Here is a 17,974-nt window from a genome sequence, read left to right on the forward strand (position 1 = left end):
TCATGAATGGGATCCGTGGAGTTCGGGCAAGAGGAGGGGAGAGGCGCAAAGGTAACAAAGCCCCTGCCTGGGCTGGCATTTTTCTTTTCTTTCTTTCTTTCTTTCTTTCTTTCTTTCTTTCTTTCTTTCTTTCTTTCTTTCTTTCTTTCTTTCTTTTTTTTATCGTTTTATGGGCTCTTTTTACAAGGGAAAGAAGAAACTCTCTCCTCCTTTTCTTTTTCAACTATCTTCACGGGGGTTTTTATGGTGGATGCTTGGTCAGGTTTGCTGCCTTTTATGATGACTGATGCTTGGGTGAGAGGGAGAGAGAGGGGCCTGACACCTGGAGAGTGTTTGAACTGGTTGGGATGGAAGTGTCCTGGCCCCTGAAAAATCCCAGAGAAGGTTGTTGGTGAGGCAGCTCAGAAGTGCTTTTCTGGTTTTGGAAAATGCAGGCGGGCCTGAGAAGCCCAGCCTGTGTGCATATGTGTGTGGGTGTGTATAGCAACGTGCACATGTGGCCAGTGTGTTCCGTGACTCTGTCTACACTGGGAGCTGTGTCCCATATGTCTGTTTACCGGTGAGCTGTTGTCACTGCCACCTCCTGGAAAAATGGAATGCAGTTCTTGAGTGGAACTCCCCAGCCTTGAAGCAGGGTATCGGTAGATGTCTTCGTTTTGTTTTTTCTTTTTGTGTCTAGCTTGGGATTCTAGACAAATATTTGCAACTCTCTGGAGCAGGAAACTGCTCCGTTCACAGGCAGCGTTCGTTGACCGGAATCTTCCTCCTCGGCTCTCCCCCCCTCCCTTCTTCCTGGAGGCTCAGTGTGCAGTTTGGTTTTGCTCTCTTGGTTTGGGGGCTCTGTTCCCCTCTCTGCGGCCTTCCTTCTGAGGGTGAGGGAGCCAGTGGGCTCTGCCTCAGACCTGAATGTGCTGGCCCTTTTTCCCTGAGGCTCACTGAGGGTTTGGAGGCAGGAGGCTGGCAGGAGAGAGAGTTCATGGAGAGGCCACGTTTTCTAGGCGATTAGCTCAGTATTAGAACCACAAAATGACCTCGGAAGCCCCTTGACCTCTCTGAGACTGGACATTGTGCTGGCTTTTGCCTCCTGCCCAGGAGGGAAAGTCACACCTCCACAGGGAGGGGTCCTTGGGCTGTTGTGTGTCCCATCTTCTCCATCCCCCTCTAGCCTCCAACCCCTTCTTTGCTATCTTGGAATTTCTGGATTGTTTTTCCATTACTATCCGTTGAGAAGAAAAGAAGTAAAACTTTTAGCCGAGGGGTACAGCGGGGGAGGGAAGTAGGGTGCTGGTCTGTCTCTGTGAACAGCTCCTTCCCTCCCTTGGCTAGCCTGCAACCACCCGCCCCGTGTCTGGTTCATCCCTCCTTCTTTCCTATTTCGCTTGGAGGGGGCTGAGGGAATAAAGACAAAGGGGACAGTATGAGAAGTCTATAGGGTTTCAGAGGGGTAGGGGAATAAGCCCCTTGGTGCTCCTTAGAGGGAGAGGGCTCCCCCGAGAGCCGTCCCTCAGAGGCCGTTGTCTCTCCAGTTCTGATAGCCAAATCCACAGCCTCTTGGCCCACTTGTCTGAAGTTCCTTTGTTTGGGAAGCTAGCCCTGTAATCACTCTCACCCGCTTCCTGTAATCCCCAATCCAACCCCAGCTTCTCACAGAGCCCAGGGAGCACCTCCCCACCAGAGGAGCAAGAGAGAGGGGAGAAGGAGCAGTGTAGGCTGTTCTGATCATTTCCAGGGGATACGCTGCCACATTGACCAAAGTTTCCAGCAACTTTTAATTTAAGAGATGGGTGGAGGTTTTGCTAAGAAGTGAACTCAGAACATAGAGCCTTTCCAAATCTGTACTCTACTGGCTGTATCTTAAAAGTCCACACCAGCAGCTGTCGTCTTAGGAGGAGACAGAGACAAAGAGAAGGAGACAGACAGACAGACAGATTCCAGCTGGGAAGAGGAAATGCTCCCTTCGGGTTAAGACTAGGAGAGACAGAACCTTGCTGGGATGTGTGGGGGGTGTTGGTTTGCATTTTGTAAATTGTCTCCTGTAACTTGGGGACTTTGTCAGACAAGAAATAACTGGCATTGGTTGGTATCCTCTCTTTTGTCCCTGGGTGGCATAACAATGCAGGGGATGGAGGCCTCAGGAAGGGAAGGGAGTGAGTGGAAAGGTGAGCTGGGCTGCTCCTGGACTGAAGATATCTGGGGCTCAGAGGAGATGTGCACCCATTACTCATAAAGGCAGGCAACCAGTTGTGGCCCCTCTATAGGCCCAGGTGACAAAGATCTTGTTATCCAGGACTTTACAAGCTACTGTCTGCAATGTGAGGATTAGGGGCCAAAAAAAGGAAAGAGTAGGGAAACAATGGAAAGGGAAGTTTGGGGTTCACTCAAGGGGTTCGGCCCCACAGGTGGAACTGTGAGGTCCCCTCTTTCTCTTACTCCCAGACTCTGACCTTTGCAAAGCTGAGCGCTGCCCTGCTGAAAGGCTCGTTGGCCCCTTTGGCTCAGCTCCTACAATTCCAGCGGCCACACTAATCTTTTGACCTCTCTTCCTCCAGGTCCCTCAGCGGCTCGCCCCACTCTGCCTCCTACTTCCACCCGCCTGGGCAGACCCGGGCTACCCGGTCCTACCAGAGCCGGGAGGCGGCCCCAGGGCTGGTGGTGGGTCTCCCTGGGAAGCACCGGCCGGCCCGGCCGGAGAGGGGGATCTGGTTGGAAAACGGAGTTGGGAAATTTCCCAGCGTGAGTTGAGCGCTGACGGATTTGTGATCGGCCATAAAACCAGCGCGTTTAGATTCGTAAATCAATCTCGCCTTTCTCACAGTATAAACCTTCGCTTTATCGGCAGCAAGAAAGCGCTCAGCTCGCGCCCGGGCGCTTGTTTATTTGAACATGGACATTCCCAGGAACCAGAGAGTGTGGGCATTTTAACAGAACCTGCCCGGCATGCCTTCGTGTCATTTTGCAGTTTGTTTTCTCATCCTTAAAAATAATTTCTTGGTTGCAGAGATTGCTGTCTTTCCCTGCTCCAGCAGATTATCTCCTCTCTCCCTGGCTTGTATTTTTCTTTTAGACTTCAGTGGAGTGTTTTTATTTGGGGGACTATTTTAATGGGTTTGTGGCCAGGACCTTACAGGGAGTTGCCCTCGCTGGAGCCAGCCCGGGGCCCACGTTGGGAGGAGGCTGAATTCAATACCAGTCTGTGTTTTGTATCTGGACAATCAAAGCGGACTACCCCCCTACAGAGTCTGGGCCAGCCGGCGCCCCACCCGTGTGTGTCTCGATCGAGATTCCGAGGAGGCCAGTCCAGCTCAGTGCCTCGGGCAGGGGCCGTGCTGCTGCCACAGCTGGACCGGCCTGAGGCGATACCGCGGAGGTGGCTGCTTCTTCCAGGGTCGTTAAGGCAGCTGAGTCCTCAACCTTCTCCCCACTGAGTTGCTTCTGGTTCAGACCCCTTCAAACAAACTAAGGGCGGCCCCACAGCCCCATGCTCCCCTAAACCCCATTTGTTCTTCCCGTCCTGCCCGCCCCAGCCGCTTGGCCAGGCTGCCCAGAGCTGCTGAAGATAAAGCTGGGAATGTGTGGTGAGGGGCTTCTTCAGGAATATCTTTTCTGCTCCTCTTTGTAACTCCCCCCCCAACCACTGTGGCCAAGGACTCCACTTCTGCTTGTAACTGATCTGCTCATTCTGGAGCCAAGCTGTATGTGAAGGTTTGGAGGATGTTTTGTTTTGTTTATATCTGAGATGAAGGAGTCTGTGTATGTTTCTCTCTCTAGGCCTGGGGGATGGATTTCTCCTATCATCCCCATAGTTAACCCTTTAATATGCACCCCCTCCCCCTGTTTTCCCCATTGATCAATCTCCATTGTCTGCTGCTGGAAGCTCAGGGTACTAACACCTGGGAAATAGGGACCCCAGGCTGCCAGGCCAACTTTAAAGTCTCTCTCTTCCCTTTCTCTCCTCTTCCCTCTGGTGCGAATCTCCAGCTGTCTTCACTGTGTGTTGGGGGTGGAGGGGACTGAAACAGGGTGTGACATAGGTAGAGAGACTGAGTGTCCACTTCTTTTGTGTAGAAACCTTAGTCTGGGTCTTTGTCTCCGGAGCATATTCTTAGTGGGTCAGTTGAATTTGGCTCCTGAGAACAGTGACAGCACAACGAAAAAAAGTCCCCCTTGCGGTTCTCCTCAACTCTGGAAGCTCCAGAGTCATCTCTTCACCCTGTCCCTTTTCTGTCCCTTCAAAAGGTACTACAAAAGATCATAAAGAGAATTGAAGCCAGAAACCCCATTCTTTATACACATATAACATGGACTTATGAAGTGTTCAGTTGAAGCCGGTCCTTTTGGAAATTTTGTCGATTATTTAGGAAATGGGGAGTGGATCTCTCCAAAATATCCTAGGAGTGAGGGAGAGAATGGAGTTGGGGGGAATCTAAATCTTAAAGGATGCTGAGAGAAGAACTGGAAGCTGAGAAATCCAGGGGCTTGGAGAAGGGATCCGCGCCCACCCCACCCCCACCCCCCAGACGCCCCTGCAGACTATTTCTGCACCTCCAGGAACTAAGCAGAAGCAGGAGGAGAGAGGAGAGAGGAGAGGTGGGCTGTGGGTAAGTGTGTGTCTGGGGCGGTGTTAGGGAGCTGTAGATATAGTAGGTATAGATGTGAATGGGGGAGAGAAGAACTCGCTACTATTCCATTGGTGGGTTAGGGGGAACCTATTTTGCAGGAAAATTTCTCCTCCTGAAGGGGAAGGTCATAGTGGTCCTTTGAGCCTGAAATCGAAAGACCCCCTTCCCCCTCCTGGTCACGTGATTCATTAAATAATTAATGCCGAGGTTGCAGAATAGATATGTATTCGTCAGGAAAATCGCAGGCTTGGTCTCCCTGTTTCTGACGTGCAATTCAACTGTCCTTTGAAAAACAAGCCTGTACCCCGAGAAAAAAAAAAGAGGGGGAGAGAGAGGGAGAGAGAGAGAAAAAGAGAGGGAGACAGCAATAAAACAGCCCCGCAGCCGGAGCCACACCGCGGGCTGGGGTATTGTAAGTAGAAGGGATTTCTCACTACCTACCGCGTCTTATGTGTCCATGTAAATTTATTGTTTGTTATTAATGTTATTGTCGTAAAATGTGACAAATAGCCATCTTCATTTCCTGCCATTTCTCTTCACACGGTGCTCTGTGTATTTATACCCATTGAGGCATTGCATAGAGATTTTAGGAATATTCCTCTTCTCTCTCTCTCTCTCTCTCCCTCTCCTCCAACCTTTTTCTTGATTTATAGCAATATGGGTGTCAGCTTCTCGGCCGGCATGCCAGCCATTGTGTGTGTGTGTGTGTGTGTGTGTGGGCGCGCGCATCTGCGTGTGTTTGTGAGCGAGTTGTGTTGTTTATGGCCATGTCTTCGATAAATCATTTCTCACGGAAAATGATGTGGAAGCTGGGCTATTTCTGCGGCCGGGAGAGAGTTGCTCTCGGAGGTACTTCCTCCCTCTCTGCTCTGCTCCCAGGAGTTGGTTATTTCAGACGATTTACAGTAATATATCAGCAGTTAATATGAAAGCTCTATAGCTGGAGGTCTTAAATTACAGCATCTGTGATTATCAATTAAGGCGAGATTTGTATAAATTTGGTAAACCAGAAATGCCTCATTGGCATATAAACCCAGTCAAAGACCACAACCTAATATAAAAATTATATTTGCAAGCCTGACAGAGCCAACATTCCTGCAGCAGCAGACAGAGCTTCAGTTTTCAGTGGTTCACCTCCAGGAGTTTGGCTGTTCTGACTCCAGCCCGGGGTAAAGAACCAACTCTGAAGGCAGAAGGAGCCTGGGTGGAGGTGGAGGAAGGAATTGCTAGAGTTGAAGGCAAAGATTTTTGTAATCGATGGGGACCCAGTCAAAGTTGTCTGCGATTGCAAGGGGGCTCAGGGGACTCAGTTATAGTAGTAAAGGTTAATCTACAGGACTGTTGTGTGCGGCAGGGTGTCGAGGGTGGAGAAGGAGCTACCCAAATTGGGGGAGACAATGGAGGCGGAGGGTGAAGGGCAGGGAGAGAAGCTGGAAGCCTGGGCTTCCCACCCTCCTGGCTAACAAAACAAGGAAATGAATTCACACCCCAGTAGCCCTTCTTCGACCTCCTGAAACAAAGCAAGTTTCCTCAGTAGTGAGGGACTATGTGTGTTTGAGGCTAAAGCAGGGAGAAGTTCTCTAAGTTTTTCTAGAAAAGAAATGTTCCAGGAATCATATGGTCCCAGAAAGTTGGAGAGTGTTCCAGGACATGGGGTGTGCTCCCCTCCCTAAGCGTTCAGATTGGTAGGGGGCGAGCTGGTAACTTTCCCCTCAAGTTTCATGTGGGGATCTCAGTCTCTCCCCATTAGGCTAGAGTCTGCTGGTCAAGAGCAAAGCCAGAGGTGGCTCCTGGGGACATTCTGCGCTGCACCCCAAAGTTCTGATGGATGAGGGGCAGAGGGCCAGAGCCTTTGCCACAACCAGTCCAGGCTGCTAGCTGTTCCTTTTCTGGCTGGAGCCCAGCCAACTGACTTTATAGCCACTATTATCTGTGATATTTAACTCTGCCTGCTAGTGTAAACCTTTGAGCAGGAAAATTAGAGTGATGCCTTGCCCAGGTGTTAATTATTCATGGCATCAACTGGCCGTGCGAGTGGCGGCTTAGGCCCCAGTCCTGGAGCATCCAGGAGCTTGCTCCCAGCTCCCACACTCTGTTCCAAGTGGGTGCCGAGCGAGCCCCATCCTTGTTAACAGGCAGACTTGTGGGTGGTGGTGGGTGAAGCCTCCAAATTTGAGAGTCTGGGCTGAAAAGGGTTTAGGGAGAGAGAAGGAGAAGTCCAAGACCCTAGGCTGGGATGGGCGTGGGTATTACCCCGCCTGGATAGAAGGAAGCGGGGAGAGTCTGGATTCAGGGGCAGCTTTGACAGGGCTGGAGATGGGGAGCGGGGAGGGCTGGGGGAGCCAGCAAAGAGACCTGAGGGATAGGGGTCTCCAAACCCTTCAGGCCCCCCATCCCTGTGTATTGGAGAATCACACACACACACTCAGTGTGGGAGGTGAGTATTTCCCTCCTCCTCACCTGGGAAGTGAGGGGGTGTAAATCTGGAGAGGGTGAATTCACCCCCAAACCAGTGCTCCAGAATTTAGGCGAATGTCTTCGAATTCCTGAGAGAGCTGGGAAGGATTACTTCTTCCTTGGAGAGGGGGAGAGACATGGAGAAGGAAGAGGGTAGAGTTGTGTTTCTAGGCTTCTAAATCCAGCCTGTTTTGGAGGATGGGGAACAAAATGGGGAGGCTGAAGGGTTTGCTCTTTGGCACAGGCCATAGTTAATGGGGAGAGCTGGAAGCCAGTCCTGCAGGCCCCTACCCCTGGGTTTCCAACTCCTCCCCGCTTCTCCATCCTCCCCCCCACCTTCGCCTGTGCCTGTGACGTGGAGGTCTGATCCCCCCTCTTTTCCTCTCCATTCTCTCAGCCCCTTCAGGTCTTTGTCTCTCTGGCCCTGGGGATACCCCCTCCCCTTCCCTTTCCCCAACTCACACACAGACTCTTCCCCAGGAGACAAAAGCAGGGAGACTGTTCCGCTCCTCCATTATCTTTTAGTTGCTGGCCCCTCGCTAAGCCTCCCTATGTGAGGCCTGATGCCCTCCATCCAGGCGCACTGGCCTACCCCCCAAATCAGGACGTTTGAGAAGACTTGGTTATTTTTAAATATATATATATACATTTGGTTCATTTAGCCGTGAGGCACCTGCCTCTTACCAGTTCTGCACACACACCCCCTTTGCTTTTGTGCTGTCCAGGGGATGGGGGAGAATGCATTTGATGGAAGGGGATTTAGGAAAGCTGCTGACTCTGTCTTCTCCCCAGATGCTGCTGGTGTCCACTTTATATAACTGTAGTGTTTATTCCCGGTGCCTTTAAGAAGCTGGGCTGCCAATGCTTTAATGACTAGAGGAATTGGATAGAAAGATGAGGAGAGAGAGGATGAAGGAAAAAGAGAGGGCCCCAGAGAGAGCGCAAGCAGCAGGATCTATCTCTGGGGTAGGAAGTCAAGGCAGAACCCAAGGAGAGGATGACAGGGAGAGTGGGGACAAAGGGCAGTCAGAGGGGCCCTGCAGTCTTGCAAGAATGAGTCCCACAACTTGGATGAGTACACACACACACACACACAAAGTTAAGTGAAAAGAAGGGAAGAGGAAAGGAAACCACACACTCTGCCACCTTCTCTGTAGAAGAGAATGTCTCCATGACAGGAGTGGATTTCCCTTGCAGAGGAAAGGGCTCTGAAGCCAAGGGCTCCAGGTTGCCCCCAGGAGAGGGGCAACCTAATAACTGATTTCTGGAGGCACTCCTAAGTCCTTTGCAGGGCTCAATTCAAATTCACTTAAGACAGAGAGAGGCAGAGTGTGAGAAGACAAAGGGGCTATGAGAAAGGGACAGGGACAACAGAGATGGTTAGAAAAGGCAGAGAGAGAGAGAGAGAGAGAGAGCGCGCGCGCGCGGGACAGAAAGCACGAGAAAGAGCCCCACCCCTAGAGGGGCAGGCACAGAGGGGAGAGAGCTTCGAGGTCTGGAAGCTCCTCCACACTGTGCTTTCTTTATAGACAACTGCCCAAAGGGGAGGCCATCCCAGAAGCAACTGCCTCTCCAGGAGGCCCTTGGGGGTGCTCAATCAGGTGTGAGGCAGCTGGGGTAGGAGCTGAAGTGTCAGAGAATGGCTGAGATGTCCTGGGCACTTCAGTCTCCTCTTCCACCACCACCAGCAGTAACTTAACGAGTGGCATCTCCCAAAACAGAATTCCACCGTGGGGGAGGGGGGCCTGGGGTCAGTCTCTCACACCTGGACCCTGGGATCTTTCCTTGGTCTCTCTTCCCCCTCGTGGGTTCGGTCTTCCCTCTTCAGGGACGGGAAGAAGATGTTGATCCTTCAGCCGCCTAAGAACTTTCCCTTTCATCTCCAATCCACATCTCCTCCCTTGAACCTACAGACTGAACAAACGGATGCTACCCTCACTAACCTCCTCCCTCCCCATCTTTCAGGAAAGAAAAGGAAAAAGGAAAAAGGGAAAGAAAGTTTCTACCAGCCTAAGCAGCTTTAGAAAACTCCAGGGAAAATGGAAAATGCAATCCTTTCTCGCCTCTCCAATCCCTCCCTCCCATTACCCCTCGCCACTGCTCCCTCCATTGCGCACCGCCCGTCCCGCCCCCCCCCCCCCCCCCACGTCCTGTCCTGCCCAGAACTCACTCTCTTCCTTCCCCTCCCTTCTCCGCCGGGCCGGACATATGGAACCCATTTCGCTGGTGACATTGAAGAGCCGCCCGTGCGCCCGCCTTCCGCCATGGCGCCCCCGGCGCTCCCCGCGCCTCGCCGTGGCCCTGTCAGTCTCCGCTCCTCTCGCCTGGCAACTTGGCCAGCTCTCAAAGCCCGACTGCAGCTCGGGGCCGGGCCCGCAGCCCCACGCGGGCCCTAGCGGAGGGGAGCCCCCGCTTCTCCGGAAAGGGGCGCCGGCCGCGCCCCAAGCGCAGCCACCGCGCGCGCCTTGCAGCCCCGCGGCCCCGAAAGCCGAACAAAGCCGGGGGCGGGGGCGGGGGCGGGGTGGGGGCGAGCGCTTCCGGGCCTCTCCCCTCGCCAGGCGGGCCGCTGCGGGGCTGCGGGGGCTGAATGACCGCGATGCCGCCGGTCGCGGCGCTCCAGCCGGGGCCCAGGGACCCGGGCCTGGCCGTCGGCTCCCGCGCGCCCCCCGTTCCCGGCCGCTCGCCGCTGCCCGCGCCCTAGCGGGAGAGCGCACAGGTAAGTGCACCGGGCTGAGCTGGGGCGCCCAAGACCCGTCTCGGGGTGCAGAGCAGGGGTGGCTGCGTCCCCGTTCCCAGGCCTCTCTTGGGTCAGGAGAGAGGCTGGATGCGAAATGTGGAAGACAAAGATGAGGGCAACTTAAAGAGGCGGGTGGGGGCTGAAGTGAGAGAGGGGTCCTGGTGTGCAGGGCAATGTGGAGGAAAGTGGTGGACAGGATCCCGGTCAGGGGATCAGGAGCTCTCCCACTCAGGAAGGGTGTTGGAGGCTATGGAGGGTTTTCCAGGGGAGTTAAACTGTGGGCTGTGAGGGGCATCACTGGGGTGGGCGGACACGCCAGCTCTACTTCCACAGTCCAGCTGCCACCATGGCAGAGACTTTTAGCACCTAGCACCCTATTTGAAGCTGAAACTACAAGGGGTTGCGCTGAGGCCGGGTGTTAAACTGAGAAGTAGGAGAGAGGGTGATTTATGGCTTCAGAGAAGCTGTGTGTTTACTCCATGCCTGCTCTGGAAACCAAAAACCAAACAGAGCAGAGGCGGGAGAAGCCCCTCTTCTTGGAGTGAGAGGCGATGCCAGGTTGATTCCCTGGGATTTATTTTCCCAGGTGTGGGAGATGGTGGGAACTGTCCCTCACAGACACAGGATGTGATGGGTCTGTGTGAGGTATAAGGAGAGTGTGCAAGCATGCACACATGTAGGTGTGTTTGTGTACTGTGTGAGTGCATCCTACACTGGGGCGAATGTGTGCTGGAGGTGGGGTTTGTCGGGTGCCCATCGCTTTGTGCATGGGCACACATGGAGCCAGGTGGGAAACTCAGTGTTCTCTGATCTTAGAATTCTGGGATGGGGCAGCTCTGGAGGCACTTTGCTGGCCGGTGCCCTCACCATGGGTAGGGCTTGTTCCCTCCTGTGCTTTCTTTCCTCCCACAGCCATATGCAGCAGAGCCCACTTGGCCTGGCCCCTGGCCTCTCTTCGCCATCTGCCCACGCCACCTCATCTTAACTTTGAACCTTTAACTTTGCCATAGGAGACTGAGGAATTACTGAGCATGGCTGCATGGGGAGGAGAGGGAGAAAGGAGAAAAAGGCCTGAGGTGGTAGGGGAGATGATGGTTTAAGGCTGGGCCTTGGCAGGCGTGGGTTCCACCGTTACTGCTCAAATTCCCCCGAAGTCTCTGCTTGGGAGGGGGCAAGTGAGCACAAAGGGGAACAGAGCAAGGGAGCCATGCAGGATGATGGGGGTGGGAGAAAAATATTTTGACCCGCAGATAGTTATTTCCGCAGGCCGACTGGTGGCTTTTGCATTTCTGTCCAGACGCCCGGCTTTGCCTGGAAATTGTTTTGCATTAAATTTTCTCAGCCACAGAATTATCTTTCCTCGCCTCCAGCTAAACTTGCATTTTTCCACCAGACACTTGGGCCCCGCACCAATGAAATCTGAGAGGAAGCGGCTGGGCCCTAAGTGGCCGTAATTTAATTGATTTTATCATAAATCATCAACTTGATGAAGAACCCGAGGTTTCGGTGAAGTAAATTGATATTAATGGGAGTTTCTTGAAATGCAAACTCGCGGCATTGTTGGGGCATCTTGAGCTGGGGAGGTGGATTATGTGTGTCCCAGGAGCAGAGAGAGCCTGGACCCGGAGCCCAGCACAGCTTTAGGGGTAGTGAAAGCAAGCTGCGAGGGGCAGCTGCAGGCCGACTGATTTCTGTGGGGGAGCAAAGCAGTGAATGGAACTCTCTTGGGGAGGGAGCAGAGTCTGACTCTGTGAACCCTGCTGGCCGTCTTGGGAAGGCTGGTCTCCAACTAGGGGGGAGGCCCTGGGGAAGCTGGTAGGTACGTGGGCAGAGTTGGGGGTTGGGTGAGAAGGCCAGGCTGGTACAATGGGTGCATTGACTCCTGGTTAAAAATTGCCAGGTTGAAGCCTTCCTCCTTTAATTATACAAATTAATTATTTACTGCTCAGGTTGTTGTGTCCAAAAATAGCAGTTTTGATTTGGTAATAAAGGTAGAGAACAATCCCCCCGACACGCATACACAGAAGAGCAGTAAAAATCAGCCCAGGAGCCTCCCTGGAGGCAAGGAGGACCAGGAGTCGGATTGGTACTCAGTAGTGCAGGTGTAAGCATTTAAATCCCAAGAGGAAATATTCTGCATTTGGTCTCAGTGGTGACCATTATTGTCTGAACTCAGTTTATTACTGCTATCGTCACTCACTTTTATATCAGCCTACAGAGAACCACGAACTGTCAGTCCAAAAATGGATCTCAGAAGATCATCTAGCCCAACCCTTCCCCTCCCCTCCACATAGACACTCACACACACACACACACACACACACACGTGTGCGTGCACCTTCCTGCACTCTGGCTTCACAGAAGGGAACACTGAGGCCCAGGGCGTTCTCTGCTTCAGAGCACACAACCAGTCTGGACCACCTAGAATCCAAGCCTCCTGGCTCCAAAGGAAATCTCAAGTATTATAGTAGACAAATCACTTCCTGGCTCTGGGCCTCAGTTTCCCTATCTGTAACAATGGCAGGGTTGGACAGGACACTCTCTGAGTTCTCCCCAGCTCTGACCTCGAGTAACTCTCTATTGCTTGGGAGCAGCTCCTTTGTGTATCTTGGGGCTCTGAGGGCATCTGGGTGTCACTGCACGCTTATTTGCAGTATATAGGGAGTTTGTATATGCACAGAGAAGTGGATGGTTACTCAAAGTGGCTCTAGGAAATCCATTGGAATCCGGACCATTCCTCCTCCTGAACGCGTCCTTATTCTCAGTAGAGGAGAAGCCCAGGCCCAGAGCAATGGCAATAGAAGGCAGTGGAAGGGGGCTGGCTAGCTGGGTTGGGGTAGGATTGGCATTTGGATGGGGGCTAAGGAAGGAGGGCTCAGCCTCACAGAGAAAGGCACTTTCCATGCCAGGCACCCTGGCTGAGGCTGGAGTTGTTCAGAATGCAGCATTTGAAGTCCCTACTACCCCAGCCCAGGGACTGAATTGTGGTTTCTGAATTTAGATTCTGTGACAGCAGCCCCCCTGCCCCACCCTCACCCTGACCCCTGGGCCTTTGGACCCTTTCTTTCTCGGAGAGGGCACACAAAGGGTGCCACCGCACTATACCAGGTCTCCTCCCAGGGCAGCCAGGACAGGAGGCCTGCAAGGTGGGTGACCCCGGCCCTCTTTATTCTTGCTCTTATTTTCCATCTTCTCCAACTGGGAGAAGGTGAAATTCAAAAGGGATGGGGGTTTCTCAGAAGTTGCATGGTTGTGAGAAGGGAGATTTCTCGTGGGATCAGGGATGTGAGGAGGCCAGCAGGGGAGGGGAGGTTCCCAGATTGCCTTGGGAAGTGTGGTCAGGGATATGAGTTCTGGGGGAGGAAGTGGGAAGAGATGGGAAACAACTTCATCTTTTGGGTTTTGGAAATCAGAATCTCTGGCCAGATAATCCATTTCCTAAAGCCTCACCCCAAACCCTATTTTGAGAGAGAGAAAAACAAAAGGGCTGGCGGGCCCAGACTCTGGCCCTCTCCCACTCTGACTTTGGAGTTTTATATTTGGAGGCACCTCGGAAGGCTTTGCGCTGATTGGTCATTAATCCGGTGAGTTATTGTCTGCTAAACAGAGGTCACTGGGAGAGAGACATCCAATCTGTCAGGAGGGACCTGCGCAGTCACTCGCAGCGGGCTGGGCCCGGGTCCTCTCTTGCTTTCTTCTCCCTCCCTTCCCCAGCAACCCCACCCCCAAGCTGTCCAAGATTCGCCCCTCTCCATCTTGCCTTCTCCACTCTGCCCACTTTTGTCTCAACATCCGCCACCGTGGCGTTTGTCAGGCCAGGACTGAGCTTCTAGATGAGGCGGGACCCCTGATCCAAAAGGGGCTCATACGCCCACACCGCGCCCGCCGGCCTGTGACTCCGGACCCTCCCGACCTGGCCCTTGGCGCCGCCATCCTCTCATCCGCGCGTTCAGGCGTGGCCTCCGTGGTCACCGAGTGGACGGACTTTGCAAACCCTCGCAGCTGCCCCGTTTTTTCCTGCATCCCTCTCGCGTCCCGACGCCTGGGACGGAGGGAGAATAGAGCTTGGATTTTTCTTCTCCAACAGTAGCGAGCTTTTTCTTCTTTTCGATCCCGCTTCTGCTGAGCCGGGTCTACACCGGCCTCTGCAGAGGCGCCGAATCTTCTCTTTCCTGCTGCCGCTTTGTTCCCTCCCGCTCCAGGCATCTTAGAGAGGTGGGGGCTGGGGATCCAAAGACCAAAGGCAGTCTTCGGTAGCAATTCCCAGTTTACGACCTCCAGCTTTGAAATCTTTATTAACATTTAAGAAGAGATGGAGATTCAGATGCGTGTGTGAACTTTCCACGACTCTCCTGCGGCCACACAGTTGGGCAGTGAAGCTGGAAAAAGTGTGTGGGAGCCAGAACCCAGGCAGGACTAGAAAGAAACAGATCGCTAAACGTCTGGCCCGGGGCTCCAGGTCCCAGTGTCTTAGGGAGCCATTCGGGCCACACGAATTTGGGGCCGGCTGCGCTGGGAGCAGGATCCTTGGTGGCCCCAGTGCTGATATCAGAAATCGATTTTAAAGGAGTCAGCCAGTTTGTCATTGTTGAGAGGAAAATTTTCGTTTGCTCTTTGATGGGGTTTTTTTTTGGGGGGGGGAGGAGGGAAACAGACGTGATCCCCCCAAAGTCTGGAAGGGTAGGCAGTCAGTGATGGCTCAAGGGGGTTTAAAGTGCTCCATGTCTCCTGGTCCCGGGTGTGGAGGAGGAGCGGGGGAGGGAAGTGCCCGCGCGGGTCCTCTGACTGTGGAAACTGAAACCCAGAGGAAAGAATGTCTATGAAGGGGAACATTTTCCCTAATTTTTACCTTTATTATTAATTTTTCTATTTATTAGATTGCACTAAGGTCTCTGTGTCTTAATCTTTCTCTCATTTTTTGCTTTTTCAATTTCTCTCTCTCTCTCTCTCTCTCTCTCACACACACACACACACACACACACACACACACTTAGTTGTCCAAGTTTCCCTCCTTGAATCCAGAAGGAAATTGTCTCCTCTTCTCTCTCTAGTCTTCCTGAATCATGACTTCACTGTCAGTGGTGAAAAACTCCTCCGGGTCCTCTTTTTCCAGATCCCAAGTTTTCCCTCAGACCCCTCTGGAGTCTCCCACCCCAAGCTCCTCTCTGCCCCGCCTTTGTCCCCTGAAGTCTGAAAGGTCCCTGGCCTGCAGCAATGTCTCAGACAAGATGGGCGCGCTCTGGCCGCCACTTCTACCATCTACCCTCTACCCTCCCAGCCCCAATCAGGGGCAACCAGCCAGCCAGAAATCTCTGAGAAAGGAAGAAAAAAGGCAAGAAGGAAACCAAACTGGGCTCTCATTGCCTCCCCAGCATTTCAGATGGGCTCTGTTTTCCAAGATTAAGAAGCTCCCACAACATTTCCTACCACAATTGGGGGTGCATGTCCTCTGAAATTTTTTTCCAGGTTAGCTTTCTTGCTCCCCAGTCCTCCTTTTTGCTCTCACCCTGCTGCACCCCAGCTCTTTGTGTAGCCTGAAGGGACCACAAGGAGTCAAGGAGGTTCTGAGAGGGGAGAGGTCCATCGCTGTCTCTGGAAACTCCTCCACCCTTGGCTGGGCTCCAGGCCGGATCCTCCTGCAGCCTGGCCTTGCAGGCCCGCAGCTGGCTGGGTGCCCTCCGGGCTCTTTTTTTATTCCTTGAGGCAAAGCTGTGCAGCCCTACAAGTGACCAGGTTCTCCTCTTCTCTCAATTTCACAGTGTCCTTCTCTAGCCAGTGGTAGCAACAGCTAGGAGAGGTGGAGGGTCTGAGTTACGTTCTTGACTTTATTTTGGGGAGTGAGAGGAAAGACTCAAAGGGAATGATTGCCTTCAACCTCTGGAAGCCCTGGCCCAAGCCCCTGACCCCCCACCAGGCCCAAAGCTACACCGGCTCCAACCCTGTGGGTCTCTAACCAGGGTCCAGAGATCTCAGGACAGACCCCTGCAGCTACACACTCAGGCAGCCCTCAGGGCTCTCTTTGAGGGTCCTGGCTTGAGCCCCAATACTGGGTCTAGCTTGGGCATTTTCTTTTCTTGATACTAGTAGTAAATACATAAAAATGTCTCCCACTCTCCATCCTCACCTTTCTTCCCCCTTTCCCTCAGTCACCAACTCTCTAGGGAGGCTGTAGGTTCCTGGGGACATCACATGCAGTTCCTATTGCTGGAGGGTAGGGAGCACATGGGTTCCCCACTCTCTGTTCAGCAGGATCCCAGGAAACTGGCTGCTGCAGCCCAGGAAGCCTGACTTAGCGGGCCTGGAAGCAGTAGGGACCGGAGGAGGCCAGGGGCCTCTCCCTGAGAGACTAGGACACTTTCTCAGCCCAAAGCAGAGCCTGTAATTAGGGATCAACAGGGTATAAGGGAAGCTTTGCCAGACATAGCCACCCTCTCCTGGAGGGGAGATAATAGCTGGAAACCATCTCTCACCTTTGTTCTCCCAGTCCCATCTCTCCTGGTGCATCCAGATGGGAGAAGGAAAAAGCCAAGTTTTCTAACCAGGTGGTCACAGGGCAGTGGCTGGCTCTGTCTACTCGAACTTAAGAGGACAAGTTTTCCAAGCTGCCTTCGTAGAAAAGAGAGACTGCCTTCTATTTTATCCCCTAAGCCCCGGAGTCAGCAATTAGGCAGAGTTGCAAACACTCCTGCTTTTGGAAGTGTCCTGGTGCTCTTTTTGTCTTTTTCCCCACCGGGAATGGCTCTTCCCCACCCCCGCCCCAGATCTGCAGACACCTACATTCTTGGCTCCTGTCTTCCTCCTACAGGCCTCCTTGCCTTTTCCTGCCCTTCTCACACACGCTAAGAAAAGTTTAGCTTTTGTAGTCTTCCTCACTTGTGCCAAGAGTCATAAATCTTGCAGCGCTAAGAGAAACAAACAGGTTTGCTCTGAATAATAGTAACTATCCCCCGTCTCTTCTGCCAGTGCATGTAAAATTAAGCTGTTTTGCTAGTTCTTCTCATCTTCTTAGAAGTACAAATGTCCTTATCACCTCTTAGCCCCTTCTGCCTATGCGGAGGTGAGAATCTTAACAGAAACTTCTCCATGAAGTTCTTACAGCCTCTCTATTGCCGGCCGTGTCTGAAGCTCGAGCTAAACACAGGGTCCTCCTTTTGTCACCCTCTCCTCAACTCCCCTCCCCCTGCAAGATGGTCTGGATTTTTTAAATAATCACTCACCGCTTGTTGTCTGTTCTCAAAAAAAAAAAAAAAAAAAGAGGTCTGGCCTTCCCCCCTACCGGTTGGAAACTGGGCCTGGAGATTTTCGGGAGAAAGGATGAATAGAGAGGGTGTCGGGGAGAGAAGAAACAGACTGGGAGACTCAGAAGGAGGGAGCCAGAGCCAGAGGGCGGGAGACCCAGCCACCAGTCCCAGAGGAGTGAAACTACTTTAAAGGAAATTCCTCGTGTTCCCACTGAGAAGGAGTGCAGAGGGGCACCCAGCACCCCCACCCCCAGGCAAGCCAGTGCCTTTGACTGGGCCTCCCCAGCCACTTCTCAATTAGCATAATGGTTTGCTAGTGGGGCTGGGAGAGCTGTGAACTGCACCGGCTGTGCCTTTCCTCTGCTCTCCTCTTCCTCCCTGGACAAAATCTCAATTTAAAAATGTACCTGTTCTTAAAAAAAAAACAAACCCAAAACAAAAAACCTCTACTTTCTTCCCTTTCCCACTTTTTTTTGCGGGGGGGGGGGAGAATTTAAAAAGTTCCCCCCTCCCCCAACACCACCATCACCTTCCCTCCTTATCAGGCATCTAAGCTTGCTAAAGGGGGAGTGGTGGGGGGGTGTGTGAGCTTGTGTGTGTGTGAGTGAGTGAGTGTGTGTGTCTGTGTGGTTTTTTTTCCCTGTGCAAAAGCAGAGGCCATTGTTACGGAGAGTAGGGCGTACCAGTCTTATAGGGCAACCACACTGTGGCGGCTTGGCCGTGCCGGAGCCGGGAGCTGGATTCTCGGCGAGCTGAGCCGCCCGAGCACCTTTCGGTCTTCTATTTTTTTCCCGCTCCCCCACCCCCTCCCTCCTGCGCACCCCCGCTCCTAAGCCGAGTGAATTGAAGCGGACGCCGCGCGGCTCCTCCGGCCGGTCTGCCCCTCGGGCTCCCCAGCCGGGGTGGCTATTGGGGGGGGG

At 53.1% G+C, this 17,974-nt stretch overlaps 1 protein-coding gene across 3 annotated transcripts in view; it reads left to right on the forward strand.

Annotated features, from left to right (window-relative positions):
- The window catches only part of HOXB3 (homeobox B3), a 24,206-nt gene continuing 6,232 nt past the window's right edge, over positions 1-17,974 (forward strand). Inside the window, exon 1 of one of the 3 annotated variants that reach the window (XM_070483078.1) lies at positions 1-51. The gene's annotated coding sequence lies outside the window, so the exon portion shown is untranslated. Of the gene's footprint in view, positions 52-9,247; positions 9,793-9,818; positions 17,930-17,974 lie in introns of those variants that run through there. The other 2 variants (XM_070483079.1, XM_044746122.2) reach the window with 2 other exon arrangements.

Source organism: Equus asinus, chromosome 13 (genome assembly GCF_041296235.1).
Source record: "Equus asinus isolate D_3611 breed Donkey chromosome 13, EquAss-T2T_v2, whole genome shotgun sequence".
In the NCBI taxonomy this organism is placed as follows: domain Eukaryota; kingdom Metazoa; phylum Chordata; class Mammalia; order Perissodactyla; family Equidae; genus Equus; species Equus asinus.